We start from the raw sequence: 15,951 nt of genomic DNA on the forward strand, positions 1-15,951 counted from the left end.
AGCAAATGACCACTTACAATAAATAAAATTCACAGATAAAATCTGCATTAAAAGATCATTAGCATTGGGGACTGAACACACAAAACTATGGAAATGAGTTTTGAAAGCTTAATTCTCTCATTCTATCTTCTCAGAGTTAGGTACATACCTCAAGATATAAATAAATCCAGAGGGTAATTTTAGTGGCATATGGGGTAACATATTCTTTTTTTGCGTTTGTAATTAGAGAAAGGGAGTTTGAGATCTCAGCCACGGTACTGGTCTAAGCCTCATCTTCGTTTTCTGAGTTTACTCAGTGATAGAACACCAGCCTTGGATGGGTCCTACACCAGATGTCATCTTTGCACAGCACAAAGTACCACCATTTTGCTTTCAGTTCAAATTTGCCTTTGGTTTGGGATGATATGGTATAATTTTCTAATTTTCTTTCTCTCTCTCTCTTTGTCTCTTTTTGTCACTTTCCATCTCTATCTTTTTTTCTGTCTCTCTCTCTCAAACTGTTTCCTAATGTTTTGGCTAATTTTCTGAAACCATTTAGTAGTCCAGAATTATCTATAGTTTGTCATATATTCTGTCCATTTTTATGGAAATCCTGCCATGATTCAGCTAGAGGTGACTCCAGGTGCTGACCGAACTGTAGTATACTTTGCAAGTCAAAAATCTCCAGCCATTGAGAGGGCTGTAGGAAGTATGTGATTTCAGAAGGAAGGCACACTTACATGCTGCCACTCACCTTTCTCCAGCATTCCCCCACCCCTTTCTGAGGAGTGCATTCTCCTTGATGATATCTGCATGCAACATTTGCCATTTTTCTGACTGTCAGGCCGTACACCTTCGTATGCATGCATGTGTGTCTTGGTGAGAGTGCTATATCCTGTTGTTTTAGAAAGTATTGTCCAGGAGTGGGCAGATGACCTCAAGTGCCAGCCTATCTCATTCCCCCCTGAAGGATTCTACACCCCTTATTCTTAAGGGCCAAGGGGATGAAGGTCTCTTCTTCAGAGGTGGCATTATACAATGATGCCTAGTCCTTCAGGGCCCAATCATCCCAAAGTGCATTCTCCCCAGAAGTGCATATTGTGTATGCATGGATAGGCCACTGCCCAGAGAGGCCAGGAGAAGGAGGAATTTGGGTTCCCTCAGCAGGGGAGTTTATTCTGCAGTGGACCACAGAGGAATAGATGTGGAAGGGGTGCAAGCTTGGCCGGGGAATGTGGAATCAAACCAGCAACGTAAAAGGGATCCCCAGTTAGGTATATTACTGCATCTGGGGGACAGGGGACCTCTGTCTAGTGACCCCCATCTAGTTCTTTGCTTTCCTCTATTCTCTCCTGCTTGCTGAAGGCAGATAGGAGGCCATAGGCAAGTCTCCAGGAAGGGGCTGCCTTTCCCCTCCAGTTTGTACAAGAGGTGCTGGGTTGGATACTGGGGAGAGTAGAGACAGGTCCATACACCAATGAGTCTGGTTAAGGGTGCACGGGGAGCTTGAAGTGAAAAACAACATAGTATAAATAGAGGATGAGCTTCCCACATCAGTAAGGCAGGTATCTGCCTGGCAGAAGCAACAGAGTTTTCCTTGTCCTGTGAAGAGAAGAGGCCACTGGAACTGCAGGCTGGTTTGGTTCCAAGGGTCCGCAAGCTCTCTACACCCCCTATCACATGATCCTCAAATCGACTATTAGAAGTGGCATGCTCCTCCCTGGTTCAGAGGTCAAGGTGAGATTCATGTCCTTATTTACAGGCACAAACTGGAGCACAGGAACACCCTCTTGAGGGTGGGGATGACAGATCCAACAATTAGATTACTTCCTGAGGCCAAAATGCTGGAAAAGTTGACTATTGATTTTTCTCTCCAAGTTCCCCTTCCTTTGCCATCCTCTCCCCACCCCCTCCTTAGGAGAAGGGCCAAGAGAAGGGTCCACCTCGTCACCGATTTCTGTCCTCTGGACCCAGCAGGGGAGAAAGTTTCTTCTCCAGTGAGGGTGGTTGAGCAACCTGGCAAGATGCAAGCAAGAATATAGCAGCAAAAATAGCAAATAGGAGTCCAACCTACCACATCACTTTCTACTTATCTGTCAGTGGTGCTTGTCTTCTGAATAGGTATCTTAGACTTTCCACTGGCTCGCAGGTGTATTGTTCCTCTGTTTTGACCCATGGGGTTTTTAGAGGTAAGACTTTTAGTCCAGACAAATGCACCTAACTAGTGATCCCTTGTAATTTGGCAGCAGTGGGCATGGTAAAATTACTTTATAGGGGCCCTTTCATTTTGTTAATAGTTGGTCTTCAGGGAATCCCTCCTTCCAAGTCTTAAGAAGAACTTGGTCTCCAGGGTTAACTTGTGAAGGGGCTGCTCCTCCCGCTGTATCTGTAGCGGGAGCTGGCAGCGTCTTATTGGCATAATCCAAGATTGCCTTGTGAACTTGCCCCAGACTGACAATATATTATAGGGTCTGGCTCACTCCTTCATATAGTAGAATGTCAGTAGTAGGAATAGGCCTCCCATAGGTCATCTCAAATGGGCTAAACTGCAGATTAGGAGTGCAAAGGGAAGTAAATTGGTCCAATGTTCATGTGTAGCTTATAATCTATCCCCTAGGGCTACTAAGAGCCCCTGTGTGATCTTTGCTACAAAAGAGGGCCCATTATCATTCTAGAAGGACTTTGGAAGGCCAAACAGAGGAGTTTTTTCCTTTAGAAGGGACTTACAGACTTGAGTAGCTTTTTCAGATTGAGTGGGGAAGGCTTCAACCCAACATGTGATGGTGTCAACAAATACTAGTAGATCTCTGTACCCTGACCACAGGGTCATTTGGGTGAAATCAAACTGCCAGTCTCCCCCAGAGTATGTCTCTCAGCATTCAACTGGTTTGAGTAATGAAGGGGGGATTGGGTGAGCCTGCAAGTTATTACCGGCACACAAATCACAGGCAAGAGTCACTTGTTTTACTGTTCCCTTAAGTCCCTTCCCTGAAAACGTCTTTTGCACCAAGTCCCATAGTGCATCCCTCCTACAGTGGGAGCATCATGCAAACTCTTGATGAGCTGCCACTCTTGGGCCTCAGGGATGAGCACTTTGTCATCCTTCATGTACCAACTGGTGTCTCTCTTCTCTCAGCCCCACCTTTCTGTGTTTTCTTGTTCCTGTGAGGAATCCTGGGGAAGGTTAGGGAGCCCAGAGGGGCCAATTACCAAGGCCATAATTTTCTCAGTCTCCCATAAACGAGCTGCCTGTTTTGCAGTTCAATCAGCTTTGCTGTTTCCTTGACTTGCAAAATATCCATCCTTCTGCTGGCTCCCACAGTGATTACTGCCACCTGGGTCAGGAGCTGCATTGCTTCTGAAAGGGCCAGAATTCAATCCTTATGTTTTAAGGGAGAATTTCTAGCAGTTAACATTCCTCTTTCTTTCTAAAAGGCAGCAAGAACATGCAGCACATGGAGTGCATATTTAGAGTCAAAATAAATATTTAATTTCTTATCCTTCTTTAATTGCAGAGCTCTCATTAATGCAATTAGCTTGGCTTTCTGGGCCGAGGTCACGGGTGCCAGGGCCTTGGTTTCTATTACTTTATCTAGACTCTGTATTGCATACCCTGACTTGCAGGTTTCCATTCCTACAAAGCTGCTCCCATCAGTAAAGCACTCGACCTCAATGCTTTTAAGAGGTTCACCTAGAACATTGGACATGCTGGAGTAAATTTGATCTATGGTCTCTGTACACTGATGCAATAAATCTTCACTCTTAGCAGCTAGAAGCAGAGTTGCTGGATTCAAAGTCTGACGTACCTTTAAGGTAACATCAGGGGTGTCCATTAGGACAACCTGCTATTTAGTTAAGCTTCCCCCCAGCCAACCAATGATGTCCTTTGACTTCTGGCGCAGATTGTACCTGATGAGGGGTTACTACATCTAAGTGTTTTCCCAGGGTGAGCTTAGAAGCCTCATAAACCAACACAGCTGTGACTGCTGCTACCTGTAGGCAGCTGGGCCATCTCAGGGCTAATGACTCCAGTTGTTTTGAAAAGTAAGCCACTGTCTCTGACCTGGTCCCAGCTTTTGGGTCAGGACTCCCAGCGCTATTCCTGATCACTCACGAATGTACAGGATAAAGAGTTTGTCTAAATTTGGAAGCCCTAGTGCTGGTGCTCTACTCAATTCAGTCTTTAGAGTCTGAAAGGCCTGCTAGTGGTCCCCACCCCATTGGAGAAGTTCCCTTTCTCCTCCCTTTAGAGCCTCATTTAGGGGTTTTGCTATGAAGCCATAATTTGGAATCCAGCTAAAGCAGAATCCAGCCACGGTAGAATCCAGCCGCCCTGAGAAAGCTTCAAAGTTGTCTATTTGTGGCTGGAGATGGTAATGCACTACTTGCTATCTTCCGATCTATGGCCAGGGCTCGTGCTCCTGGGGTCAAAACAAATTCTAAATATTGAATCCTTTGCCGTGATATCTGAGCCTTGGTTGGGGAGACTTTATATCCCTTTTCTGCCAGAAAATTTAGGACCTTAACAGTATTCGGATCTGAATCTTGTTTTGTCTCACTACTTATAAGTAGGTCATCAACATATTGCAACAGAGTTCCATTTTTCAGGCTCAGTTCCCCAATTCTTTTGCCAACACATTTCCAAAAAAAATGGGGGCTATCCCAAAAACCCTGTGGAAGCATCCTCCAACTGTACTGCGTATCCTCCAAGGTGTCAGTGTCCTTCCACTCAGAGGCAAAGAGAAACTGTGAATCTGGTTATAGGGGAATACAGAAGAATGCATCTTTGAGGTCCAACACAGAGAAATACTGAGCATCCCCTGGCACCTGGGTGAGTAGGGTGTATGGGTTTGGCACCATTGGGTAAATGGGGATCACTGCTTCATTTACTGCCCATAGGTAAGTCTTGCACAAACCAGTACTCCCCGTTAGGCTTTTGGATGGGGAGAATCTGGGTGTTGCAAGGGGACTGACAGGACGGAATGAGTCCATGTTTGAGGAATTTGGTGAGCAGTGGCTGGATGCCCCTCCCCTCCTGCCCAGGGCTTCAGGCTTTAAAGGGTATTTCCTTTCCCAGGGATATTTCCCCTGGGTTTTAATCTTATTTCTATTGGGGAAATATACTTCGCTGTCTCCGGCATTGAAATATCCCAAACCCACCTGATCCACTTGTTCTCTAATTTGGGGAGAATATCTCAATGATCAACAGGCAGGTCATCTGGGCCACTAATAGATGTATTCCTTGTTCTCGTTTCCTACTTCCTTGAACTTCCCCTTGTTCTAAGAAAATGCTGGCTCTTAATTTATTTAGCTAGTCTCTTCAAAGGAGGGGGACAGGGCATTCTGGCATATACAAAAAGGAATGAGTAATAATAATAGACCTGACTCCCAGGTAAGGGGAGATGTAAACCACCTTACATTTGGCTGTCCATCAACTCCTGTCACAGGACAGTCAGGGTTGGATTGGAGAGGGGGCCAGCTGGCCACGTGAGAACAGAGCAGGCGACTCCAGTGTCTACAAGAAATTCAGTTCTTCTACCTGCCACATTGAGGGTGACTTGAGGCTCCGCTGGAGTGATGAGGATGGATCAAGTAGGATCCGGAGCCCTGCGGGCCCTCGGGTCCTGTCAGTCAGTGTCACGTGTGGGAACCTCTCATCCAGAGATTCACGAGGAACTAAGGCCAGCAGGGGTTGTCCTTCGGGCGTCCCACAAGAGGGCGCTCTGGGCATTCCCTCTGCACTGTTCCTCTTTCCTACAAAAGGCACACTGATTTCAACCCAGGCGACTTCTTGGCTGTCCGTCTGGCCTTCTTGGCTTCCTAGAGTCCCCTTCAGGTGGCAGGTGGATCAAAGCAGCCAAAAGCTGCGTTTTCCTTATTAACCTCTTCTCCTTGTTGGCCTGCCCTGTAAAGTCTCCGTTACTATGGACTTTAAAGCCTTCCTCTGCCAAGGCTGATAACGAGGTTTGGGTCCAGCCTCTAGCTTTGGTAGCTTTCTCCTGACATCAGGAGGAGACTTGGTGATAAAATGCATGGCCAATAGCCACCTACCCTCTGTGGACTCAGTGTCTGTACTGGTGTCCTTCCTGAACGCCTCCGTCACCAGGCTCAGGAAGACCACCAGATTTTCATCCTTCTCTTGTGTAATTTCTCTGACCTTCTCATAATTTACCAGCTTCACCATACACTCTCTCATTCCTTCTGATAAACAAGTAACATAATGTCTCACCCTGGCCTGACCTATGTGATACTCGTAATCTCAGTGTGGGTCCATGTCTGGGATGGCACCACCACCCATTTGATAAATCTGGTGCTGCAGGTTGGTGGCTAGTAGGCTATCTGCGTGTTCCCTGGCCTTTCTTAGTATGGATGTGTTCCTTTTCATCTGGGGTGCAACAGTGGGCCAGAACAAATGTGATGTCCTGCCAGGTCAAGGAGAATGTTAACCCCAGCCTGAAAAATTTGCTCTTAAACCTGTTGGGGTTCTCCAAGAACCCATCAAGCCTCTCCTAACAGATTCCTAGGTCCGCCATCAAAAAGGGGACATGCACCCTAGTGTTCCCTCCATTTCCATCAGCTACCTCATGGAGAGGGTGAGGTACCTGTGTGGCAAAAGTGGGAGCTAACTTTGAACCTGACTGGAGCCCTATTGGGGACAGCATTGGGAGCTCTGATTTGGGGGGTTTCTTGTTTACCAGGGTAAGATGCAGGTTCAGGAGCTGAAGGCAATGTTGAAGGGGAAGGAGTGGGGGCCTGAGAAGGAGGCTCGTGAGCCAATGGCCAGTCGGTGGTTGAAAAGGCGGGTCCATGAGGAAATCTGGCTCTGAATCTTTTGGGGATGAAGTAGAAATAGAGGCCACGCATGCATGGCAGGAGCCCTCAGACCGGGGTCCTGATAAAGCTTCATGAAGGCCTGCATGTAAGAGATTTCTCCCCACTTTTGAGACCACTTGCAAAATAGGTCCAGTTGTAAAATGGCATTAAAATTAAGCAATCCATTTTGGGGTCACCTCTCCTAGTCGCCTAAGGCATATTGAAGCCAAGCCCAGTTACAAAAGAAAACCAGCTTGTTCCTTTAAGACATCTAACTTGAACTGTCCCCAATTATTAAGCATGCAACCCAAGGGGGAGTCTCTGGGAATTCCTGGGACATTTCCCATTGCTATACTTCTGATGACTAATGATTAAAGGTCCAGGAGCAGGATGGAGGCCTGGAGACGTTGCATCAATGTAATTATCTGATCCTTTCTGGTCCCAAAAACTCCAAAGAAGGAGGGACTAAAGGAGTGACAAACAAGCTAGGGAGGATGAGAGGGAGCCCATGGAGACTCAAGGTCTTGTGACCAGAGGAGTTCCTCTATTGCCTCAATCTTGTACCAGGTCCAAGTCTGGCTAACCTGAACCCCTTTCTCCTTTCTGATTGAAAGACAATGAATCAGGTGTCAGACAATCAAGCGAACAAAGGAAAAACTGGGACTGAAGAGTCTATGAGGGAATGGACCCAAGTACTATCCAAATGGTCTTCACAGAGTCAACCAGGGGAGTTTCGAGGGGGGAAACCAGGAAGAGAAAGACGGTAAAGGCAATCACAGAACTCTCCTCCCTGCAGGTGAAGGCACAGAACAGGAAAACATCCAGAGGTAAGGTAAAGGTTGTCCCAGGAGGGGACCTCCAGGATGGAGGAGAGTAGAGGGTTCAGATATGGGGAGTAAAGAAGAAAAAGAGGAAATGAGAGAGAGTGCGCGAGCCTGCCCTTTCACCCGCCCCTCTGCGGTGTCTGTTCAGGCAATTCCAAGCCCCGCTGTCCTGGCAGAGTGGCCACAAACTATGTTATGATCAGGCCTCCTGAACTCTTTAATCAATAGAAATTGACAAACGGCCAGAGGAGAGTTTGAGGCAAGGCTTTACTGGGGGTGTGGTGCAGCGAAAGCACGACGCAGGAACCCGACTGCAGCTGGTGCTCGGTTCCTTTAATCGGGTGAGGGTGGGGGCAGATGGGTGGGCGGGGCGGGCGGAGGGGCGGCTTGGGCGGGGCGCTGGGCCCCCTCAGAGAGCGGGGCGGACGGCTCATGCGCAGTCCTTCGCTTTTGCACCCGGCACCTCGAACATGGTGGACGAGCTCGTCGTCATTCGCAAAGGAGGGCGTCAAGCGCAAAAGCAGGCAAGTCTCTGATAACTTCTCATACTCAACCTTCAAGAGGTCTCATGCTGCGGAACGATGAAGTTTTTTCCTCTTGATCCGTTTGAGGTCCTCGACCTCCTGTTTGTCCAGGGGGTCGGTAGGTGTTGTCCATGCTCCGTTGCTCTGGCAAATTACTGGCTTTCAGCTTCCCGTTGTTTAAGGAAGTGTTGTCCAGCTGCAAGTGTGTGGGCAGATGACACCCTGTTGTTTTCGGCGGTGTTGTCCAGGTGCGGGCAGATGACCTCAGGTCCCAGCCTATGTCAAGCGAAAGAAGTTGTCCTTTTTTTTATTTTTTTATTTTTGGCTGTGTTGGGTCTTGGTTTCTGTGCGAGGGCTTTCTCTAATTGCGGCGAGCGGGGGCCACTCTTCATCGCGGTGCGCGGGCCTTTCACTATCGCGGCCCCTCCCGTTGCGGGGCACAGGCTCCAGACGCGCAGGCTCAGTAGTTGTGGCTCACGGGCCTAGTTGCTCCGTGGCATGTGGGATCTTCCCAGACCAGGGCTCGAACCCGTGTCCCCTGCATTGGCAGGCAGATTCTCAACCACTGCGCCACCAGGGAAGCCCTGTCCTTCTTATTGAAGCAAAACTTTCCAAACACTTTCTCTTCCTGGTCCCCCTTGACAAGAGTGTGGAAACAGGGCCAATTAGATGTACCCAGCAGGGACTATTTCTGGGGGAGTAATGCACATAAGTAGGGAACACGTTAGAGTTTATTCCTGGTGGTGGAGGGAGAAGCAGTGCTGCTGGGAGCATCACGAGGGTCCAGGGTGTGGCCTGCAGCATCCTAACAAGACTCTCCCTAGAGCATGGTTTGAATGTAGTTCTAGCCTCTTAGCCTCATTTGTAACGCGTCTGTTCTTCAAGGACTGCTTCTGCAGACCTCCTGTCAACACGAGGTCTCTTTATCATGCATTTAATTCCTTTTTGGCCTTTTTAAACTCTAACCAACTTCTGTTGCTTACATTGTGAAGTCTTTAAAACTATTAAAATTATTCCCACTGAAATATTTAAATATTCCCCACTGAAATTCCTTCTATTTGGTGAAACCATTGAAGTACTGTTTTTGCTATGGGGGGAAATGTTGGTGAACATGAGGAGAAGTCTCAGCACTAAAAGGTCAAAGTGCAGATGGAGCAGTCCTGCCCATTGTCTTGGCAACAGTCACTGTGAAAATTTTAACTTCCCTCTGATAGCTCCTCATGCATTTTGAAAGTAAATGAAGAAGATCTTTATTTTCAAGGAGATTATGATGAAATGGTTAGATAATTTCTAATTTTTTTTCATCAAAACACATTTTCCCAAATTGACTTCATTTGGAGTGCTGAAAACTGTTATCCAGGCTTTGAAAACAAGAATGGGCAACCTGAATGGAAGGGCCTTTTTCCCACCAAAGTATGGAGATTTGGCTAGAGTTTCTCCCCTTGTTTCTCAGGATTAAATACTGTTACACCTCTCCAAAATCCTTATGTATAAACAGCAATTTCTGTACTTAATGTTGGTAGTTCCCTTTGTTTCAGGACATTTTGTCTTTACCTTTCTTACCGAAGATGTGTGAGGTATATGTAAATATGTGATTTGGTTGAGAGTTAAATACTAGATATGGAGAAAGACTCAAGAACTATATCTGAAGCCAAATGTTAGCACTTCTACAAGCCACCTGGAAACATTTCAGTATCTTGAGTAGAGGCTCTATGTCCCAATAGCAGGAAAGAGTTTTTAACTGTTATATACAACCTGGTAAACTGAATCATTTTGAGGTGGCTCCTTCCACCCCCGTGATGTTGGCAGTAATCTTCAAGATGGTCAGTAATTCTCCATCAGTCCCTGCCTCCTGTATGTGTCTCTGTGACCTCAGAAAGGAAACTTCTACAAAAGGATGAGATACCTAGTGGTTAACCATTTACCTGGGTCACAGACAGAGCACCTCCACCCCACCCCCATCCCCTACCCCTTACCCTCCCCCCCCACGCATGCTCCCTGATCCTCCCTCATGGATTTTTATCACCACTAGGGGCCTGTGAGCCTTCAGTGAGCTAACGTATCAGAGTACTCAGCACCCTAAGCGACCTATCATTTATTCAACAAATATTTATTGAGTGTCTGCATGTGTTAGCACTATTCCTGTTGCTGTGGGTATAGCACCGAACAAAACTCATTTCCCTTCTCTATGATCTCTTGACATTCCAGTGAAGAAGAAAGGCAATAAACTTAGAAGAAAGGTGTGTAAATATTGATGGGGTGTTATATTAAGTAAGGTGGCCAGGAAAGGCCTTTGTTCAGAAATGACATTTGCAAAGAGATTTGAGCCTAGTGAGGCTGAGTCTTGTGAACCTATGTAGGGCATGGGGGATGCTTCAGGCTTAGTGACAGGAAGTACAAAAGCAGAGGGCGTGATTGTTTATTGGCAAGTGCAGAAGGCCAACGTGACCGGGACGGAGTGAGCAAGTGAAAGATGTGAGAACTGAGAGGGAGGCGGGCTGTGACCAGATCATGTAGACGCTATGAAGGGTTATTTGTATCTCAAGACTAACAAATAATATGTCACATATATGAAAAATCTATTATTACAGCGTTAATAGTTTAGACATGTGCCTAAGTGAAAGTGTTACGACTACATATTAAAATGTTTTTTTTATTTGTAATCAGTTTTAGGTAATGATGTGATTTTATATTTTTATAAATATATAAATATATATGCTTATGGATATATATATATATAATATAGATAGATAGCATGAACATTCTTCTAAACTATACTTGTTGGGTGTGTTTAAACCAGGAACACCAGCAACCTGACCAGCATTGAATGTGAATGAATAAACACAAAGAAAACTCCCAGATTGAGGCATTTCTTAAGGTCACATCCAGCGTATTTTTGAATATGAAATGCGTGTGAAATGCCCTTTAGAGACTGTCTCTTTAATCCAAAGAAAACACAAAATAAATATTTGTGTTTGTATTTTTAGTGGGCATTAACCTTCAGGGAATTGAAAGAGGTTGGGGAATAAAGAGGCATTTTATGTGAAATTAAATGTATTCAGCCAATTAGATGGTAGACCTTTTACCTGTTCTTTTTTTAGTATAACTTTTTCTCTGCCTTAAAATAGTCTGGCATACAAACTCTGTAAATACAGGTAGATATCTTGGTCCTGCAGAAACATAAAATACATATGGATTTGTTCCCAAAATATAGGCTGTTCTTTTCCCAAGTTATATTAACCAAAAACAAAAACAAAAAACAAACAAACAAAAAAAAACAGGCTTTGGGGTTACCAAAAAACACCTACTTTGTCTAAAATCAGTACTCTTGGCCTTGCCTGGTATAACACAAGGTGATGTCACACTTAGAGTTTAGAGAGAAATGGCTCCACTAATTAAATATTTCACAGAAATATGACTTTCTTGTCAAAGAGATGATACTTACTTCGGATAGGGGACATGCTAAAAGCCAGCCTTACACAAGGAAGAATTTCTATCAGTTCTAACCTGCAGATTTCCTGGGCATAAATTCTGCCAAAACTATAGATATTATCCCAAATGTTGTAAATGTGTGCTGTGAAGGTTTGAGCAGCTCTGTTGCTGTCTCCTCAGCACCTGCCAAAGCCAGCTCCTCCAGCTTCATTCCTTCTCTCTCCACACCCCCCAGAGCTGCCCCTGAGTCAGCTGCTGCTAGAAATGTTCTCTGGAAAGCTTTTCATTTGAAACTTGCCTACATAAAGCAAATATAGTTAGTACAATGCTAGATGTGACAGTATTTAGTTTGGAGCATCAGAAAAGAGAAGTCGGAGTGCATGCAAACTGTCAAGAATAGCAGGCTGAGACTTCTGGGGTTTTTTCAAGGCTATAGAACCTATAAAAGGGGACCTCAGTAGTTAAAGGTGGAAAGTACTTTTATTCTAGTCCCTGGACAATAAAAAATGCAGAAGGGATTCTAGAGTCTTTTCCAATGTGGAAACCACTCTTGGAGTAAAAAGGAGGGCACCTCAAGTCAGAAACAAAGAAAATTACTTAGAAAAAGACATGTAGAACGTGATTCTTTGGGGCAGGGGTTAGCCTCTTATCTGTAAAGATGCTATCAGTAGCCATGAGGAAAGATTTGTGGTTAAAAGTGAAAACATAAACAACCTAAAAGAATGCCTCTATAGTACATATATGACCAAATGTCCTATGAGTTTACTAAGTGGGCAAAAAATGTCTTTGTGTTTTCTCTACAGATTTCTGAATTTATATATATATATATTTTTCCAGTAATCAAATTTTTAGTGATTGTGTTGATATTGTTATATATGATATGACATAAAGAAAATGAGTAAACTTCATTGCTTTTTCTTTGTTTTTGTTTTTTGTCTTGGTTTGTTTTTTATTGAAGTATAGTTTATTTACAATGCTGTGTTAGTTTCAGGTGTCAACAGCAAAGTGATTCAGTTATACATATATATATATTTTCAGATTTTTTTCCTTATCGGTTATTACAAAATATTGAGTATAGTTCCTTGTGCTATACAGTAGGTCCTTATTGATTATCTATTTTATGTACAGTGGTGTGTTTATATTAATCCCAAACTCCTAATTTATCCCTCTCCCCTCCTTTCCCCTTTGGTAACCATAAATTTATGTCTGTGGGTCTTAATTAATAAATTCTCTATGAACTATCCCTTCAATTAAGTGAATGTAGAAATGCCTAGATGTGATCTGGAAAGCACTTTCTAATGTCTGTGTAAACATTTGTCTTTTTGGACCTCCCAGTGTTTCAGACCTGAAAACTGACCATTCCAGTTTGAATACTGCTGTGTATAGAAAGCTTCCAGGTGCAAACCTATGCCCATCCTGATGCTTAACCAACTCTAATCTTTTTTCCTTGAAATAATCATTGGCATAGCATATGCATGATAGGGCTGACACATTTAAAATCAACCCAATAGAAATGAGTCTTTTTTGCATTTTTTCAACTCAGAAGTGCAGGTCTCAACTGCATAAAAATGTAAAATATTACTTTAAATTACAGCCCTATTTTATTGTTACACAGCACAAGTGCTGTTCTATATGTAAAAGAAAGTCTATAATTATTATAATTGCTCGTCATCATCAGATGCTTTATAATCATTAGTTGCTATATGAATTATAAGCATGTTGATGAACAGAATAATCACCATTAACATCATGGTCAATGGTAAGTTTCTCATAGTTAATGAAGCTTTAAAAAAGGAAATCCATGAACTTCTTCTGAGGAACTTGCTTTTTATTGGTCTCTTAAAATGTCTTGTAAATTCTCTTATTAGAAGATAATGATAATATTAGAGGGGAAAAGACAGTCTGAGAAATGTATACTTGAATCAGTAAAACCTGGGTAGTTGTGCCTAATGACAGGTTGTATAAGGGTCTTTGTATAGACTATTTCCTTTGGTTATGTTGTTCTTCATCAATTCACCAAACAGAAAAAGAAAAAAAAAAAAATCAACGTAGCCTGACTAGAGCCGAGTTTTTAATATTCCTTATATAGAAACTTGGAGCTGCTCAGGAAAACAGTATTTTCCAATACGCACAAGCCGAGTGCAAATTTCCACTGGAAAAGCAGTTGGAAGATTGTATTAATACTGCAGGCTGCTCACATCAGAGGACAATGGTATTTATGCACCTGTATGCCAGGTGCTCTGTTAGGTAGTTTATGTTAATTATAATATTCATCATGTGTTTGCAGAAGAAGATACCGGAGCTTAGCGAAGTGAGATCAGTGTTCCCAACGGCAGAGCTGTAATTTGAACCCAGACATTGTGACTCTGAAGCTGGATCCTGCTGCCTCCTCCAAATTGTAAAAAATTAATGGCAGCATTTATTTAAACATTTCCCATGCTAAACATTTATGTTACTTAGTCTTTGTAACAAACAATAAAACTTACAACTTACAACTAAAATCATAGTTTATTAGATTTTCTATTTCCTGAAAGCTGGAATTCTGATAGGCATATGTGTCTCCCATAATGCTTTGCAATGACTCCTAGGTGTTCAGTAAATACCTAAGAAGCATATAAATCATGTATACATTCACTCTATGCCATGAGAGGAAAAAGTGACTTCGTGCATTTGGTGGCTTAATAATTATAATTGTATAATAGACTCCTCATTCTTTCTGTTATTTGCCTCTGAATTTTATTTGAATTGTTATCATTGCTTATTAAACCCTAAAGGTTTGCCATACAAATATATTTTCACTATCATCATATTAAATACACTCCTAAGCACACATTCTCTTTTAAGTAACATGTTTAAATATATTTTGTATATTCAGTGAAAGAAACAAGTATACTTCACTCCAAACAAATACAAGATAACAGAATTTATAAAATCTTCTCAGTTCCCTTCTAATAATTTCATTGCAAAGCAGATTAAAAAGAACCATAATAAAACGGAAACCTTTTGGATTTGCTCATTTAATTCATTTTATGAGAAACCATGATCGTAATCAAAACAGAGTGAACTTAAAGTCCTTGAACTTGAAAAGAAAAGAAAATACATAGCAACTTTGAGTTGCTATGGGCAAAATATCCCTATGAACTGTAGTTTCTCAGTATATGTTGATATGCTTTGAGAAAACAATCTCTCATTAGCATTAAAAACTTACTGATTACTGAAATTTTTATGTATTAATCATTAACTTTATTACCCACATTTAACTAGTTCCATGTACGAGTTCAACATTAGCTAAAGTCTAGTAAGTTCTATTTTAAATTTTTTTGTTTTTATTTCTGTTCTTCATCCTCCATAAAAAAATAATATTCTTTATTCATTGTACTTTCCATTTGACATATTTTCTTTTTCTTAACCTTCATCACTTTCGCTGTTTTACATTTTACCGTTGCTATTCTCCATCTTAAATAGTAAACTTACTTAAAATCCCAGGATATCCCTATGCATCATGTTGCTAATGAAGTAGTTGTGTCTAAATGGCCACATTGATTTCTTTAACAGGCAGTCACTGTTGTCTTCTGTATTCCAGGTCTGGTTCTAGGTGCTGGTGCTAGAGCAGTGAAGAGAACAAGCTTTTTGACCTTTTCTAGTCAATAAACTAATAGTAAACCAATAGAATTTTATTATCAATTAATGATACATTCTATAAAGAAAACTTAAGCAAGGTAGGGTGATGGAGAATGATGAAGGAAGAAGAGGCTGATTGGTGATAAAGAAAGGCCTGTCTGAGGAAATAAAATATGAGAAGAGCCATAAATTAAGTGGTGGGCAGAAGCATGCAGATACCAAGAGGAAAACATTCTCAAAGAGGGAGTAACTGGTGCAAAAAGCCTGAAGCAGAAATGAGGTGAGAAGAACATGGTAACTCTGGTAGGCTAATGAGGGAAAAGTGGCAGATGTGAGTGGGGAGAAGACATGGGTTAGATCATGGAAGCTTTGGATTTTGTCCTCACTGTGATGGGAGGGATGTGGAAGATTTTGAACAGAGTAATGATAAGAGCCGAGTAATCTTTCGAAAGGATTATTTTGGCTGTTATATGCAGAAATGAGCTATTGAGGGGCAGGAATATACGAGGGTGTGGTAGAGGAGACTAAAAGTAGCTGGATTTGGGATGTGTTTTTTAAGATAGAACTGACATAACTTCCCAACCAATTGGATGTCAAGTGCAGCAAATAGGAAAAGATGCCACAACCCAATTACTCTGTCATTAGAAACCCAAAAAGTAAACAGGATTTGGCATCAGAGGAAGTACTTCTCTAATAGCAGAAATTATTAGAAGCACGTGTTGACTTGCAAATGTGATTTGCAGTGGAAGATAAGGATA

The 15,951-nt window shown here is 42.7% G+C and overlaps 1 pseudogene; it reads right to left on the reverse strand.

Moving 5' to 3' along the window:
- Positions 1-1,010: 1,010 nt before the first annotated feature.
- On the reverse strand, positions 1,011-3,087 carry LOC137764644 (endogenous retrovirus group V member 2 Env polyprotein-like; annotated as a pseudogene).
- Positions 3,088-15,951: the final 12,864 nt, after the last annotated feature.

The sequence above is a fragment of the Eschrichtius robustus genome, chromosome 5 (genome assembly GCF_028021215.1).
Source record: "Eschrichtius robustus isolate mEscRob2 chromosome 5, mEscRob2.pri, whole genome shotgun sequence".
NCBI classification, from domain to species: Eukaryota; Metazoa; Chordata; class Mammalia; order Artiodactyla; family Eschrichtiidae; genus Eschrichtius; species Eschrichtius robustus.